Source organism: Cornus florida, unplaced genomic scaffold (genome assembly GCF_030987335.1).
Source record: "Cornus florida cultivar Cherokee Brave unplaced genomic scaffold, ASM3098733v1 CherokeeBrave_3.0.0_Hap2_Chr07, whole genome shotgun sequence".
NCBI classification, from domain to species: Eukaryota; Viridiplantae; Streptophyta; class Magnoliopsida; order Cornales; family Cornaceae; genus Cornus; species Cornus florida.
In genome coordinates this window covers 54,810,762-54,828,861 of record NW_026775577.1, presented here as the reverse complement: position 1 = coordinate 54,828,861, position 18,100 = coordinate 54,810,762, and positions in this window count along the sequence as shown.

Below are 18,100 nucleotides of genomic sequence, written 5' to 3'. Positions count from 1 at the left end.
CACAAAAGATTCATATTCTTCTATATGGAAAAGTATAGTGGTTATTAGAGATATTATGAAAGAAAATTGCAGCTTTAGGATTGGCAATGGTCAAAGTATATATTAGAGTGCTTTTGGATCCGTGGTGTGACGGAAAGTTTTTGGGGGAGTTATTTAATCACAGGCTGTTGGGTCAATTAAGCAGAAATAAGAAGATTTATTTGAGCGAATTTATTATTAATGGTCACTGGAATGATGATCTGTTGATGAACACAAATCAGGAGGTAATGTAGGTTTTTCATACTCAAAAGATATATAGGGGTGAGGATCATATCCGATGGAAGAACAATTTCAGTTTCAAGTTAGCTTGGGAGGTATGTAGAGATAAAATATAACCTGTTTGCTGGTCTGGGCTGTGCTGGAGTGGTGGGAGACAGAGATGGTCTACTCATTCAATTTTAGTTCTACAGAAAGCTTTTTTTACACATTCTTGGTTGCAAAGGAGAGGGTTTAATCTTGCTTCTAGATGTTATTTGTGTCATAGAAATACATAAACATTAGATCATCTATTATGTGGTTGTGATTTTACATGGCAAGTCTGGGCAAATATTTCTTCTATTTTTGAATGGAATTTACAAAGGCTATATGAGATTCAAAACCTTATGATGGTTTTTATCCAAAAATTCCAATGGAAGGGCAGCAAAATGGCAAGGATTTTATTTACTGCCATTTTATATCATATTTGGTTGGAAAGAAATGAGAGACTTCATAATGACAAGTGTAGAGAGCCAAGGGAAATTGCTAAGTGTGTTATTTGGGAAGTTCTTGATGTTATGGGGGTTAGACTTCAAGATATCTTGTAACTATCTCTATGTTTTATTTGTTTTTTATTCCCATGCTAGAGAGAATTTTGTGTTGTAAGTGAGGGTATACCCTTACTTTATCTCTTTGTACAGTATTGTTTATATATATATAAAATCCTTCATTTAGGAAAAAAAATAAAATAAATAAGCACGTTCATGAAAGAACCCAATAAGCTATATTGGGAAGTAGTGAGTGGATACTGCGATATCTACAGGGTACTATATACAAATTTCTTTGTTTTAGAAGAGATGAGGTTAAGCTACTTGAGGATATAAATGCAGATTTTGCTGGTGAGGTAAACCACATAAGAAGTACTATCGGGTATGTTTTTACGGTGAGCATGACTGCAGTTAGTTGGCTTTAGTAGATACAAAATATTGTAACATTATCGACTACAGAGTTAGAGTAGTGGTAATGATAGAGGCTAGGAAAAAATAACTTGGTTACAAAGGTTGTTAGCAGAGTTGGGATTCAAGCCGGTAGAGAATATTTTGCACAATGATAGTCAGAGTGTAATACATCTAGCGAAGAATTTAGCATTTTATTCAAGTACCAAGCATACAGAACTTTAGTATCCCTTCATTAGATTGTTGTTGGAAGATGGGATGTTAACAATTGAGAAGATACTTGGGACCGAGAATTCGACTGACATGTTAACTAAAACAATGACTATGGAGAAACTAAAATTGTCCGCAGCTTCAGTAAGTTTTCTAGCTTGAAGACAGAAATGAGCGCACTGACATGAATTGAACATGCACTAAAGATGATGGAACGAGTTTACAAGTGTTCCAACCTTCAAGTGGGAGATTATTGAGGTTTGTAGAGTCTAATCACTAGTTGGGATTACATTGTGGAAAACTTAGACTATCAAATTGGTAGATTTGATGTCTATTTTGGCTACTAACCAAAATGGACCGGTCCATAATTTATGGACCAGTCTAGTGTGGCTCTCTCGAGACTTCTTTGGCTATTAGAGGATTTTGACCGGTCCAACTTTCAGTGGACCGATCCAATTTGGGCAATGAGTTCCAAACCAGTGATTTCGTTAAGATGGAGTTGGACCGATCCAACATCCATGGGAACTACAAAAATTTGTTTCCTTTACCATTTTGGAGTTTCTGAAAGGCCCAAAATTGCGAGGCATGTTATTTTACTATATATTGAGTTTTTGTACCAACTTGACTAGGATGTAAGTGAGAGCTTCAATTGATTGAATTGAATTGTTATACACTAGAGAGAGAACAAGTGAGAGAGATTGAGAGGAAAATCTCCACTATAATCTTTCATTTTTTTCATAGTGAATTTTGTTCGGTGTGCTCCGTGGACATAGCCTTAAGTTTTGGGTGAACCACATCTATCTTGTGTTCTTGTGATTATTTTTCCTTTTTAATTACTTTTGTGTTTTACCCTTTGAGCATTGTTGTTTTTGAGTTTCCGTCACAACCACAACCATAACCATGTAATATAACTTTTTTTTTTAAATGTTGCATTTGCATTATAATGTAGTGTGTTGTACTACTGATATTGGATGAGTGCACAGAATTTCTCACCCATGAAGGGAACATAATATTGTATGCCAATGTACTTTTATGCATTTAATGTGTATATATATTATATTAAGAAAAATGTTCTCAAGTCAACACTTCAACCACTTAGTGTTTGACGGGGTGCTTTTGGGACCAGAGTTGGTTGTGCAGAGAGCAGTAGCGAGTTTTTGGGAGTTTCAATAAGCTAGGTCTCAATGTATTGCTTTCAGTCAGGCATCGACCATGCCTTTAGTGGGTTCTTGGATTGCGCCTCATCCCGAACAGGTTAAGTGTTACTTCGATGCTTCTTTTTTGTAGGGGTTCGTCCACGGGAAGGGGTGGGGCAGTTTTTCATGATTGTCGCGGTATTATTCTTCATGCTATTATTTTTTGGTAATTTCCTGTGTCTTCGGCGCTGTTTGCTGAGTCTTGTGCTTGTCAGCGTGCAGTGTTTTGGGCTTTGGCTTTGGGTTATAATTGTGTTTGGTTTGAATCTGATGCTAAGACTGTTGTTGAGGGGGTGCTAAATGATGCTTTGTCGCCCTCTGAAATTGCTTCTCTATGTTTTGATATTAGGCGGGATTTAAAAGTTTTTCAGTCGGCGTCTTTGTCTCATGTTTGTCGATCCGATAATAAGGTTACTCATGTTTTGGCTAAGCTCTCCTTACCGTCGTTCCAAGTGGATCAACTTTTATCGCCGATTCCATCTACCATTCTGCGCATTGCTCTGGAGGATGCTAAGGGTTAGTTTTGGTGGTTGGGTTGTTGGTGTTTTGGGCCTTTTGGCTCGGTTGTCAAAAAAAAAAAAAAAAAAAAAAAAAAAAAGGTCAACACTTCAACTAAAGTATTGAGCTATCTCAACCAAAAGTTCCACTTGGTTGCATCCCATGGATGCTTTCGGCCAAACATTTTGATTGAAGTGTATCATATTCAAAAGGAAAACTAAATTGTAATGGTGATACCTCAACGTGTCATCAATTAATTAAATCTCGAGCATGTTATTTAAGTCAAATCATTGTAAGTTCAATCTATCCTATAATTATGTGGTGGAAGACTCACTATTCTTGCAAGCAGTTAGTTTTAGTCCACCTGACTGGATAACATCTTGCAAGTGGTCGATTTTAGTTGAATAGACCCATATAGCATTTGTAGGGGTTCTTTTTTATCAAGACAAATAAATAAATGTATAATGGTGATATCAAGGTACAATTATGAAGGAAACAGAGAAGATGCTTGAAGTAGGAGGAGGAGAAGAAGACCAATCCGCATGATTCAGATGGTGGTAGGGCAATCATACAGTATCTTATGACAACTCCTCTTTTCTAGTTGTTTATTCCTTCATGGGATAGTGCTATTTATAAACTCGGATTCCATTAGTTATTAACTAATGGTTTCTTTCATGCATGACTCCTAGTTAGGATCACATGGGTAGTCCTGATGGTCCTAGAAGCCTGAGGGGTCCAATCCCCTCATTGAGCCTTGCACTGTGTAGCTGTGTTGCTTCTTATAATACCCCTAATTTTTAAAGGATAGTCCTGGTATTTATTTATTTGTTTAATTGCATTTTATTTTATTTTATTGATTATTTGCTTACTGGAATGTTTGAATTAATTGTGATTTTATTTAATTGTTATTTTAATTGGTTTTGGTTTTGTTTGAATTGATTAATTGAGTATTTTCATTTTTATGTTAATGGGTTGTTTTAAATGGACTTAATTTAATATATTTAACTTAATTGGTTTAATTTAAATGTTTAATTCTTTTTTTTTCACGGTGTAATTATTTTATTTATCTAAATTTAGTGTTTTAGGATTTATCGTTGGTTGACTTATAGTCAGAGTTGGAACAGGGTTTGGTAAATTGAAGCCTATATATACATGTACATACTGGGGTTTAGGGTTTTAGAAAACATAAAGCTACGTCTGTATCACCAAGGGCTGCTAAGAAACAGAGCGTGAACTTGGGGAATTGGCAGAGCAGTTCAAGGAAGACTACAGAAATTGTGGAATTAGAGTTTCAAAGTCTGAAACTGTAATACCCCGTATTTTATTTCAGAGTTTAGTTTATTTAAAAAAAAAAAAAATTCATTTATGTGAGGATTTCTTTACCTATTATTGTGCATACTACATTGTTATATTAAGTTCATTTAATGGTGCATGTAAATTAATTGTGTATATTAAAATAGTAAATTTATTCATTTAATTATGCATGTATTATTATAATTAATTTTATTTGTTGATTATGTTTAATTAAGCAATATTAGTTAATTAAAGCATTATATTTATGTTATAAAGTATGATGATGATATAATGTGTTCTTATGTAATAATAATAATAATAATAATAATAATAATAATATAATAATTATTATTATTATAAAAGTTTATTAATAATAATATTAGTAATAATAATAATAATAGTTATAAAAATAATAATAGTATTAAACTAATGTCATGATGAAATTAGAGATTAGGATAGGATTTCATCAATGTTTATGGGTGGAATTGAAGCCTTATGGTTGGGAAGATGGTTACTAGATGAAAAAAATTAGATATTTGTAATATTTATATTATATATTTTGTATATAAATTAACTAGCTTACCTTAGAAGAAAAGAAAGGGAGTTAGAAGCAAAGTATAAATTCTAGTGAGCTATTTTATAAGAGTGAAAGGAAAAGAGAAAGAGAAAGAAGCTTGGACCGGTGTAGGCGATTTTACCCGACTACGCGCAGACCGGCGGATTTATTTTAAATCCAAAAAGGCAAGTTATTATCTACTTTTCCCCTTTGAATCCATAAATTATTCATTTAATTTATTTCGGGTTTTTTTAGAGACTAGAAACCATGCTAGGAGTTTCAATAAATTATTTTTAGTTTATTAAAATAATGTGTTTTAATTATTAAAGAGGTTAGTTATTTATTTATTTAGCCTATGTAATTAAAATATAGCTGAAAATAATTAAATAAAGCTTTAGGGATTTTTCTAGAATTTTCTAGATTTTTTCGGGGCTTTTCTGCAATTTCCGGCGACCTTCCGGCGAGTTTTCCGGTCGCCGGCAATGGGGGAGATGACCGGAGTGATCCGGTGTGATGCGGCGCACCATGGGAGGGTATACGCGCGCATCTGGACCATTAATCAGCAGCGATTGATCCGGTGCACCGCGGTCCATGTTACCGCGGTACACCCGGATCCGTGAGCGTAGGATGGAGGGAAGGTAGGTGGATCAATCCAGTGTAGCGCGCCCACATAGAAACGGTACAACCGACCAACCAGCACACGCCGCGTCAGCAAGGTAACCTTAGTGCGCGCGTGGCAGCGCGTGCGCGCGCGTGGGACTCTCCAGACGCGCGTGGGAGCGCGTGGCTGATGCCAGACGCGCGTGGAGGCGCGTGGGAGAGTGGGGAAGGTTGGGCTGCGCGTGGGGAGGCTCTGGGAGGCGCGTGAGGGCGCGTGTGGGGTCTCTACAGCTACTGGAAATTACCAGAATACCCCTAGGGCCTGTTTTGTAAATTCCAGAACCTTAAACTTGGATTTTTAGGTACTGAGTTGGTATTTACGGGTTTAACGGGCCACGAAATTATTATTTTAATACCCGTTAATTATTCTTTTGGCCAATTAGTCTTTTCTAAGCATTTATTTGCTCGTTCACAGTACAGATACTAATGTGATTTATTTAACGACATTGTTAAATATAAATAGTGTTATTATCTTATTAAATGGTATCAACCATTACTGATAAATTAAATAAGGCCATGGTTGTAGTCAGATAAATTATCCATGATATCTTATGGGATGTTTATACTGTTAATTGATATATAAACCATGATCATTATGCTGTGTGCATTTCAGGAAATAAATGGACTGTTTAATTATGTCGCATTTATATTATATGGATGTGTTGCCATATAGAACCATATGAGCTGGCTAATAAGTTTAGACTCATTTATACCTTATGCATTCGTTGCGATAGACAGATGTGTGGCTGTCGGGGTATATGGTTTAATATTATTGGCATGTGTTGCCTAATTGACATACTCGGTATATTTATTAATATTGTTGGCATGTGTTGCCTAATTGATATGCTCAGTATATTCATCAGTACTTTGAGAGGTGTTATCACTGTGTAGTTCGTTATAGTCTGTGTTGTCAGTACCGTGCACCATGTATAATAGCTGATTTCCCGGGTAGGGAAAGGCGACACTTGACCGCCTAGTGTGAGTCTAAGTGATCACCGTCTATTCTGGTTGAGGTCATGTTATACATTGGATAGTTCCCTTAGGATGTATACAGATATAGTACTCAACCGATTCATAATGATTAATTTATTTGATTCTCTGATTTGGGTCATAGTAGAGAGGACTTGCTCGTGGGGTTGACCCACCATTGTTGTTATTTCAGGATACGGTCAGTATCCGTTTCAAGGTTGAGGTTAGCAGTGTGGGACCACCATCCGAACTCATCTACTCTTACGATCCAGTGCAGGGTAGAAGTTTTATGTAATACTTCAGTTTCAGTTTTTATTTACTTTTGACGTTGAACTCTCAGGGTTATATTTAGGGACCCTTGACATAGGATTTCCAAGTTGTAATGAAGTACTGTATTATATAAAGGATGGATGGATGTTGTATTATTTAGTGTTCCTTTCTTGTCTAAATTCTTTTATTATCATCATTTTGTATTCCATGCTTGTATATTGCCAATTGTTTTTGATATCCCTCGTTTTTCGTGTATAAGCCTGATCAACTTATGCGTGGAAAATGTGGGGGTGTTACAGAAACTCAAGGCAAGTCTTGTTCTTCTCTATCTCTCTAATCTGTGTTCTGTGCATGGTTAGGAAGACTCCAGGGATTAAACTAAGCCTTAATTATAACTTTTATTCATATTTAATCAATGTTTAACTTCATGGAATTGAACCTGTTCTTCGTTGATTCAGAAAGATAGTAAATAAACTGTAATTCTGTAATTTTGCTCCGTTGTGTACTTTTTTGTTTTCAATTCAAGTTTGATGATATATCATTGTTTTACAATCAATCTGGAACTGAATTAGGCCTTAAAACATGCACTAAAAATTTCTACAAGAACTGGTACTCACAGAAAACAGAGAAGACGACAAAGCGGACGAAGCTGCTAAGGGGAAAAGGGAGCAGGCTCTTATAACCCCTTAGAGCCAGCTCCTAGAAGGTAGAGCCGGCTCTAGGATGTTGTGGAGCCGGCTCTAATGAGCCTAGAGCCGGCTCTAAAGAAAAGAAGAGCAGGCTCTTTTAATTTCTAGAGCCTGCTCTCTCTTAAACTGTCCAGAAACTGCATTTTGTGGTCCGTTTGGCTGAGGTTTGAATTTTTTAAATTAATTGAAAGCTACTGAAGGTTGTAATTTAAGGTTTAAGATTTATAAAAGTGTTAGGGAACAAACCTACATTCAAATAATGAGGATGGAATTAATCCGAACTTAGATAGAAAACTGGTAGGAGGATGAATGGAAATTAAATTTCTGTTGTGTACTGATTTTGGAATTTTGCTTCCTCTACCAAATCTTAAACTGCTAATCATGTTTATGTTGTGACACAAGCATATAGTAGTATAGTCAAATGTATGCATGGATGGAATTAACTAATCGTGTAAACGGGATATGGATTGCATCAGTTATGGTAATTGTTGGAGAAGTAAATTGCATGACTTTGTTTGTCATTTAACGGACTATAATTTGGATTTATTGGTTTAATACTATTTTAATTATATTTACACAGTTTTCTAAGCTTAGTAAATTCTTGGAATTAGCTATGTTTGGTTGGAAGTAAATTGATATAACAATTCAGTTAATTTTATCAATTAGTGGACTTGATGCATGATGTAAATGCTATATTTTATAAAAAACAAATTTAATGGTTGGAATATAATTTCTAGGCCTGGACTGAATGCCTAAGTTTTATAATTATGGATTAATTTGGTTTGTGCATAGTTTGGGAGTTGGGTTGATGACTATCTAGTACTGTTTTGTTAACTCTGTTAACTGGAGGATGGTATGTACCGGTATGGGGCGGTGACATACTTGGTATGGGCTAATTCTAACACTAAGTACTACCTAATTTGGATTAAGGTATGGATTAATCATAAAAGTTAAGTCCATCACCTACATGTGTCATATCAGTTGTGAATTGAATGACCTACTATGATTTCAGGATGGATTTTTTATACATATATCAGACTATTACATAGATGGATGGTATACTGTATTAGGAGGAGTACAGACTTTATATATATATTATATGGTGCCGTGGAATGAGCTTGAGTCTCATAACCATGGTTAGGGCGCGTATATCGCCTAGGATGGATAACTGGACATAGGTGTTGTTCCCTAGTAGGTCTAGGTACTCATGCCCACCCTAGGGTGCGTATTCGCATGTTGCCTTCTATTCATGCTGAGACAAACCTACTGGACTAGCGAGTATCCTATAGTGTGTACTATATACATATATGCACTACTCTAGATATTATTAAGTCTTCCTAGGATGTATCTGCGTATCGGATTACTGTTTGGATTGTAGTAGATCAGGACTTGCATGTGGGCCTGACCCACTCCTTTATTTTTCAGGTGCTCGTCAGTTCTAGGGTTAGAGCTTGGATGTGCGGAGCAGATACAGCTATTCATTCCTTCGATTATGTAGGAATCTTCTCTATGTTAGCCCTGGGATTTTATATTTATTTTTTCAGTATTGGCTTGAGAATTTTTAATAAGGGGTCCAATGGACGAATTCCCGAGTTGTAAACCTATGGAGTTTGGGATTTATCAGTTTTCAATAATTGTATTATTTTAAGGATTTTCAATTAGCATTCTTTCAGCTTACCATTATTATTATTTATTTCATCTTGTATTCTGTGTTCAATTACATATTAATTGTTTGATATCCCTCGGGTTTGGGCCTGGGCCTGATCAACCAGTGTCTCGGATCCGAGGGGTACCACAGTTGGTATCAGAGCACTCCAGGTTTAAGTGTCTCTAGGATTCTATCGTATAAGACTTCCGCGTAGCGTTCTCTATTGTTTAGAGCTTAAGTTTAGGATTCTTTGTAATCTTTATAGTTCGGTTTAATCGTACTGATGTTTGTCTGTCTGTGTTGACAGAATGGCTAACGCAAGAACCAGACGGAACAGTCAGCAACGAAAGGAAGCGGCCCGTAGGAAGCATCAGGAGAATGAAGGTCAGTTCTATGAGGAGCAAGAGGAAGTTCAGCAGACTCGGGATCAGGGAGGAGATCCAGAGTTTCCTCCTCACCTCAATGACCTTATTGCTCGAGCTATAGAAGCAGGGGTAACGGCTGCTCTTCGGAATCAGCCTCAGATGTAGCCGGCACCATTACCAGCACCGGTTGTTCAGACTGATACTTGGGAGAAGGCAAGGAGTTCTTTCACAAATGGGAGCCCACCTGAGTTTACAGGCTCCACCGATGCGAGAGCAGCTCACTAGTGGAAACAGGAAATCGAGCGATATCTTCGCTTGGTTCAGTGCATGGAGGTTCAAAAGCAGATGCTTGCTACCTTCAAGCTAGTTGAGGATGCACTACAGTGGTGGGAGTCAGTTACCACCATAGATGAGAGGATGACTTTACCTTATGATGAGCTCAATGCATGCTTTGAAGAAAAGTATTTTCCTTATGCAGTTAGGGCAGCCATAAAGACTAATTTTCTCAATCTACAATAAGGAAACATGACAGTGGCAGAGTATGAGTAATAGTTCACACGTTTGTCTCTCTTTGCACCGAAGGAGGTGGATATAGAAGAGAAGAAGCACAACAGTTTCGTCAAGGGACTGATGTGGTCTATCAAGAGAGCTATTACAGGTAGTCCAGCCTATACTACCTATGCTCAGGTGGTAGACGCCGCGCTACAGCAGTACCAGTTGACAGTGGACACTAGACAGGCCAAGGGTGAGAAGCGGGGTGACCGAGACTCTACTAACCAGTCAGCTGAGAAAGGGAATGGGAATGGACACCGATAGAACGACAAAGGCAGATTCCAGGGACAGCAGCCTTGGAAGAAGCACAAGGGTGGTTCAGACGCTTCCAAGGATGTGGCACCTATTCATCATCAACAGAATGGAGGACCACAGGCAAGACAGGGCCAGCCACAGGATAATCGACAGAGGAGGCCATTCGGTACTTTTCAGGATAGTTGCTATACTTGTGGGGAGTATGGTCACACTTCCAGGCAGTGTCCTAGTGTCAAACAGGGACAAAGACAGGGACAGGGATAGCATGTGCAGTAGGGACAGAGGGCGCCAGTGCCTCTACTAGCTCCACAGGTTCCTCGGATTCAGGGACAGACTTATCCGGCATTACCAGCTCCGCCGCAGCCTCAGGGACAGGCACCGTAGCAGTAACATTATGGCAGGGTGTATAACCCTAAGCCACAGGATATGCAGGCACCTCAGGCTGTTGAGGGTAAGTTTCCTATACATGGTTTTCATGGACGTGTTTTATTTGATACGGGTGCTGCACACTCATTTGTATCTAGGACTTTTGTTTGTAGCTAGGACTTTTGTTACTTTATCTGGGATGAGGACGAGGGTATGCACTAGACCACAGGGTATTTCTACACCATTGGGCGATACAGCTATTTTACATGAGAGTAATGGGCCTGTGACACTAGATATTGGCAGACTCAGATTTCTAGCCAACCTATTAGTCCTGGACATGCACACTTATGATGTGATACTTGGGATGGATTGGTTGTCTCACTACCATGTCCAAGTTAATTATTTTTATAGGTCTATTGTGTTTACCATACCTGGTCAGGATATGTATGTAGTAGCTATGCCACGTTCTAAAGGAGGCGGTAGCACCTATTTGTTCCATGTGGAGGAGGAAACGGAGGAGGGGACTACTGTATCGTTGGATAACATACCGATTGTACAGGATTTTTTGGATGTTTTTCAGGAGATTCTAGGGTTGCCACCTAGTCGTGAGATCGATTTTATGATAGACTTAGCTCCAGGCACTGCGCCTATTGCTAGGGCACCCTATAGGATGGCACCGGTAGAGATGAGAAAGCTGAGGGATCAGATTCAGCAGCTACTCAGCCAGGGTTTCATTCGCAGGAGTACTTCACCCTGGGGAGCACCAGTGTTATTTGTGAAGAAGAAGGATGGTTCGCTCCGCTTGTGTATAGATTACAGGGAGTTGAACAAGGTTACGATTCGTAACAAGTATCATTTGCCCAGGATTGATGACTTATTTGATCAGTTAAGGGGAGCCACGTACTTCTCTAAGATTGATCTGCGTTCTGGATATCATCAGTTGAGGGTAAAGGAGCAGGATGTTCCTAAGACCGCATTTCTTACAAGATATGGATCTTATGAGTTTCGTGTCATGCCGTTTGGGACAACTAACGCACCAGCAATGTTCATGGACTTAATGAACAGGGTCTTCAGGGCTTATTTGGATCAGTTTGTCATTATTTTCATTGATGATTCTTGATCTATTCTAAGTATGAGGACGATCATGCGAGACATCTTCGGATGGTGTTGCAGACGCTTCGTGAGCACTAGTTATATGCCAAGTTCGAGAAGTGTGAGTTTTGGCAGCGGGAAGTGAAGTTTCTGGGTCACGTGGTGTCAGAAAGGGGGATAGCGGTTAATCCAGCCAAGGTTTCAGCTGTGGTAGAGTGGGGACAGCCTACTTCACCTACCGAGATTCGGAGTTTTCTCGGTTTGGCAGGATATTATCGTCGGTTCATCCAGGGGTTCTCTAAGATAGTGGGACCACTCACTCATCTGACCAAGAAGGGAGTAAAGTTCGTGCGGGATGAACACTGTCAGCGAGCTTTTGATGAGCTGAAAAAGAAGTTAACTTCTGCACCGGTTCTGGCTACTCCACAGAGCGGGATAGAGTATCTTGTCTACACGGATGCTTCGTTGCAGGGTCTTGGATGTGTTTTGATGCAAGAGGAGCGACCAATTTCTTATGGATCTTGAAAGCTTAAGCCTCATGAGCTTAATTATCCAACACATGATTTGGAGTTGGCAGCAGTGGTCTTTGCCTTGCGTATTTGGAGGCATTATCTGTTGGGTGAGTCCTTCAGATTATTTAGTGATCACAAGAGTCTGCAGTACTTGTTCACTCAGCGGGAGCTGAATATGAGGCAGCACAGATGGTTGGAGTTTGTAAAAGACTATCATTTTTCTATATAGTACCATCCAGGAAAAGCGAATGTGGTGGCGGATGCACTCAGTCGCCAACCTGTTGGTAGTGTTTCTGCTCTATTCACTACTGAGTGGAATGCTTTAAAGAGTGTGGATGAGTTATCGGATGCTTTTATGGCTTGCATGGTGGTTACACCTTCCATCATTCGCAAGGTTTTACAAGCACAACTCACGGATCAGCAGTGCATTGACTAGGTTGCAAAGATAGCTTCTGGAGAGGTTCCATTTTACTATGTTAGGGCTGACGGAGGTTTGAGGTACAAGGGACGGTTAGTGGTACCTTTTGCTGATGGTTTGAGGAAGGATGTGATGACTGAGACTCACCACTCTGAGTTTTCTGTTCATCCAGGAGGTAATAAGATATATCAGGATATGAAGCGGCAGTTTTGGTGAGCAGGTATGAAAAGGGACATTGCTCTTTTTGTCTCCCGATGTAGTACTTGTCAAATGGTCAAGATTGATCATCAAAGGCCGCCAGGAGCTCTACAGCCACTACCGATACCGGAGTGGAAATGGGAGAGCATTTCTATGGATTTTGTGGAAGGATTGCCAAATTCTTTCAAGGGGCATAATTCCATATGGGTCATTATGGATAGATTGACCAAGTCAGCTCATTTCTTACCTATTTTCACTGACTACACTTTGGAGCAGTTGGCGAGGCCTTACATTTCAGAGATTGTGAAGCTATATGGCATTCCATTGTCTATTATATTGGACAGGGATTCGAGCTTTGTATCTAGATTTTGGAAGAGCTTTCAGCAGGCTTTGGGTACGGAGTTACATCTTAGTACTGCTTATCATCCTCAGACTGACGGACAGACTGAGAGGGTGAATTAGATCATGGAAGATATGCTTCGGTCATGTGTTCTTGATTTCAAGGGCCATTGGGAGGATTACTTGCCACTTGTGGAGTTTGCGTATAACAATAGTTTTCAGAAGACTATTGGTATGGCACCATTTGAGGCATTGTACGGTCGACCGTGTCGATCACCTGTTTGTTGGATGGAGGTTGGAGATAATCGATTCTTGGGTCCTAAGTTCATCAAGGATACCTCTGAAAAGATTACTCTTATTAAGGATCGCATGCGTACTGCTCAGAGTAGGCAGAAGAGTTATGCTGATCGGCGTACTCGTGCTTTGGAGTTTAGAGTTGGAGATCAGGTTCTCCTCAAAGTGTCACCTATGAAAGGTGTTATGCTCTTTGGGAAGAAAATGAAGTTGGCACCGCGGTTTGTCGGTCCATTCATGATTACGGATCGTGTTGGAGCTGTTGCTTATCGATTGGCACTTCCGGATACTTTGGATCGCGTCCACAACGTGTTTCATGTTTCCATGTTGCGGAAATTTCTGCGCGATGAAGATCGGTATCAGCATATCGATGTTGGGGAGATTGAGTTACAGCCGGATGCAACTTATTTGGAGCCGCCGTGTTGTATTGTCGACCGACGGGATCAGATCCTTCGTAACAAGGTTATCCCTTTGTTCGTGTTCAGTGGAATCATCACAATGAGGCTGAGTCTACGTGGGAACGGGAGGATGTCATTCGCTCGCAGTTTCCTGAAATATTAGAAAAAGGTAAGAGCGAATTCCGAGGACGGAATTCCTTTTTGTTAGGGGGGAAGAATGTAATACCCCTAATTTTTAAAGGATAGTCCTGGTATTTATTTATTTGTTTAATTGCATTTTATTTTATTTTATTGATTATTTGCTTGCTGGAATGTTTGAATTAATTTTGATTTTATTTAATTGTTATTTTAATTGGTTTTGGTTTTGTTTGAATTGATTAATTGAGTATTTTCATTTTTATGTTAATGGGTTGTTTTAAATGGACTTAATTTAATATATTTAACTTAATTGGTTTAATTTAAATGTTTAATTTTTTTTTTCACGGTGTAATTATTTTATTTATCTAAATTTAGGGTTTTAGGATTTATCGTTGGCCGACTTATAGTCAGAGTTGGAATAGGGTTTGGTAAATTGAAACCTATAAACACATGTACATACTGGGGCTTAGGGTTTTAGAAAACATAAAGCTACGTCTGTATCGCCAAGGGCTGCTAAGAAACAGAGCGTGAACTTGGGCAATTGGCAGAGCAGTTCATGGAAGACTACAGAAACTGTGGAATTAGAGTTTCAAAGTCTGAAACTCAAGGCAAGTCTTGTTCTTCTCTATCTCTCTAATCTGTGTTCTGTGCATGGTTAGGAAGACTCCAGGGATTAAACTAAGGCTTAATTATAACTTTTATGCATATTTAATCAATGTTTAACTTCATGGAATTGAACCTGTTCTTCGTTGATTCAGAAAGATAGTAAATAAACTGTAGTTCTGTAATTTTGCTCCGTTGTGTAGTTTTTTGTTTTCAATTCAAGTTTGATGATATATCATTGTTTTACAATCAATCTGGAACTGAATTAGGCCTTAAAACATGCACTAAAAATTTCTACAAGAACTGGTACTCACAGAAAACAGAGAAGACGACGAAGCGGACGAAGCTGCTAAGGGGAAAAGGGAGCAGGCTCTTATAACCCCTTAGAGCCGGCTCCTAGAAGGTAGAGCCGGCTCTAGGATGTTGTAGAGCCGGCTCTAATGAGCCCAGAGCCGGCTCTGAAGAAAAGAAGAGCAGGCTCTTTTAATTTCTAGAGTCTGCTCTCTCTTAAACTGTCCAGAAACTGCATTTTGTGGTCCGTTTGGCCGAGGTTTGAATTTTTTTAATTAATTGAAAGCTACTGAAGGTTGTAATTTAAGGTTTAAGACTTATAAAAGTGTTGGGGAACAAGCCTACATTCAAATAATGAGGATGGAATTAATCCAAACTTAGATAGAAAACTGGTAGGAGGATGAATGGAAATTAAATTTCTGTTGTGTACTGATTTTGGAATTTTGCTTCCTCTACCAAATCTTAAACTGCTAATCATGTTTATGTTGTGACACAAGCATATAGTAGTATAGTCAAATGTATGCATGGATGGAATTAACTAATCGTGTAAACGGGATATGGATTGCATCAGTTATGGTAATTGTTGGAGAAGTAAATTGCATGTCTTTGTTTGTCATTTAACGGACTATAATTTGGATTTCTTGGTTTAATACTATTTTAATTATATTTACACAGTTTTCTAAGCTTAGTAAATTCTTGGAATTAGCTATGTTTGGTTGGAAGTAAATTGATATAACAATTCAGTTAATTTTATCAATTAGTGGACTTGATGCATGATGTAAATGCTATATTTTATAAATAACAAATTTAATGGTTGGAATATAATTTCTAGGCCTGGACTGAATGCCTAAGTTTTATAATTATGGATTAATTTGGTTTGTGCATAGTTTGGGAGTTGGGTTGATAACTATTTAGTACTGTTTTATTAACTCTGTTAACTGGAGGATGGTATGTACCGGTATGGGACGATGACATACTTGGTATGGGCTAATTCTAACACTAAGTCCTACCTAATTTGGATCAAGGTATGGATTAATCATAAAGGTTAAGTCCATCACCTACATGTGTCATATCAGTTGTGAATTGAATGACCTACTATGATTTCAGGATGGATTTTTTATACATATATCAGACCATTACATAGATGGATGGTATACTGTATTAGGAGGAGTACAGACTTTATATATATATTATATGGTGCCGTGGAATGAGCTTGAGTCTCATGACCATGGTTAGGGCGCGTATATCGCCTATGATGGATAACTGGACATAGGTGTTGTTCCCTAATAGGTCTAGGTACTCATGCCCACCCTAGGGTGCGTATTCGCATGTTGCCTTCTATTCATGCTGAGACAAACCTACTGGACTAGCGAGTATCCTATAGTGTGTACTATATACATATATGCACTACTCTAGATATTATTGAGTCTTCCTAGGATGTATCTGCGTATCGGATTATTGTTTGGATTGTAGTAGATCAGGACTTGCATGTGGGCCTGACCCACTCTTTTATTTTTCAGGTGCTCGTCAGTTCCAGGGTTAGAGCTTGGATGTGCGGAGCAGATACAGCTATTCATTCCTTCGATTATGTAGGAATCTTCTCTATGTTAGCCCTGAGATTTTATATTTATTATTTCAGTATTGGCTTGAGAATTTTTAATAAGGGGTCCAATGGATGGATTCCCGAGTTGTAAACCTATGGAGTTTGGGATTTATCAGTTTTCAATAATTATATTATTTTAAGGATTTTCAATTAGCATTCTTTCAGCTTACTATTATTATTATTTATTTCATCTTGTACTCTGTGTTCAATGACATATTAATTGTTTGATATCCCTCGGGTTTGGGCCTGGGCCTGATCAACCCGTGTCTCGGATCCGTGAGGTACCACACTTCTCCCCTAATTGGGGCATTAAATGTTGCTTGGCCGCCGGTTAGTCAAGCCTGACACAACATTAAATTAGATTTTAAGGTTTGCTGTCATAATGTATATTATCTCATCATCTTGTTAATTAGGCCTTACTAAGAGTGAAGGTGCTTCTTGATTTCTCATCCACCAATCCAAGATCCTCCTAAGTTTCCCAACTTTAGATCCCTCACAGCTGCGAAGGCCCTACCTTCGTTTCGTGTTGTGCATGGACCTATGGCATTCTGATGACGAGCTCTCTGAGGCTCTGATCTTTCAACATGTTACAGGCCTGGCATGGTATCGGGCTTATAGTTACTCGAGGTCTTGAGGCTTAGTGGGCCTAGTTTTGGCGCTAGGGCTTGTGGGTGCTCAAAGACTTGGAACTCGAGGCTTAGTGGGCCTAGTTGATGCCAGGGCCTGCGGGTGCTCGAAGGCTCAGCCTTCGAGGCTTAGTGGGCCTAGTTTGGTGCCAGGCTTGTGAGTGCCCAAAGTCTTAATCCTCGAGGCTTAGCGGGCCTGGCTTGACGCCAGGGCTTGTAGGTGCTCGAAATCTTGATCTTTGAGGCTTAGCGGGCCTGGCTCGATGCCAGGGCTTATGGGTGCTCGAAGTCTTGGCTTTCGAGGCTTAGTGGTCTTGAGGCTTAGTTTGTCTGGCTTAGTGGGCCTGACTTGATGTCAGGGCCTGTCTTGGCTCTCTTGACTTTTCAACTTTGCCACAAAGTCTTGTATTGACTTTTCTTCTTGCCATGTCAGCAATTGATGATCGACACCCACATCATTTTAATGTATCCTAACGCCGTGTGATGAGACTCACTATTCTAGCAGGTGGTCGGTGGGTTTCAGCCAACTTGACCTAGATAGCATTTTGCAAGATTTGTTTCAACTGAATTGACCCGGATGGTATTTTTATTATATAAATATGCAGGGTTTACACAACATCTCACTTGATCAAATAGCATTTAATTCAAATGCACATATATGGTGTTCTAGCATCCTCAAATTGTAATTTAACTCTCACACACTGCATAAACCCAATTATTATTATTATTGGGCATCATTGGACTAACCTGTATCAATCAGGCAAATCAGCTTATATACTATGTACCCTCTCTCACTAAAAGGTTTTTTTAGTTGAAAAGAGACGTACGGATGATGATATGTTGATAAAAATAAAGGTTGAATTTTATATAT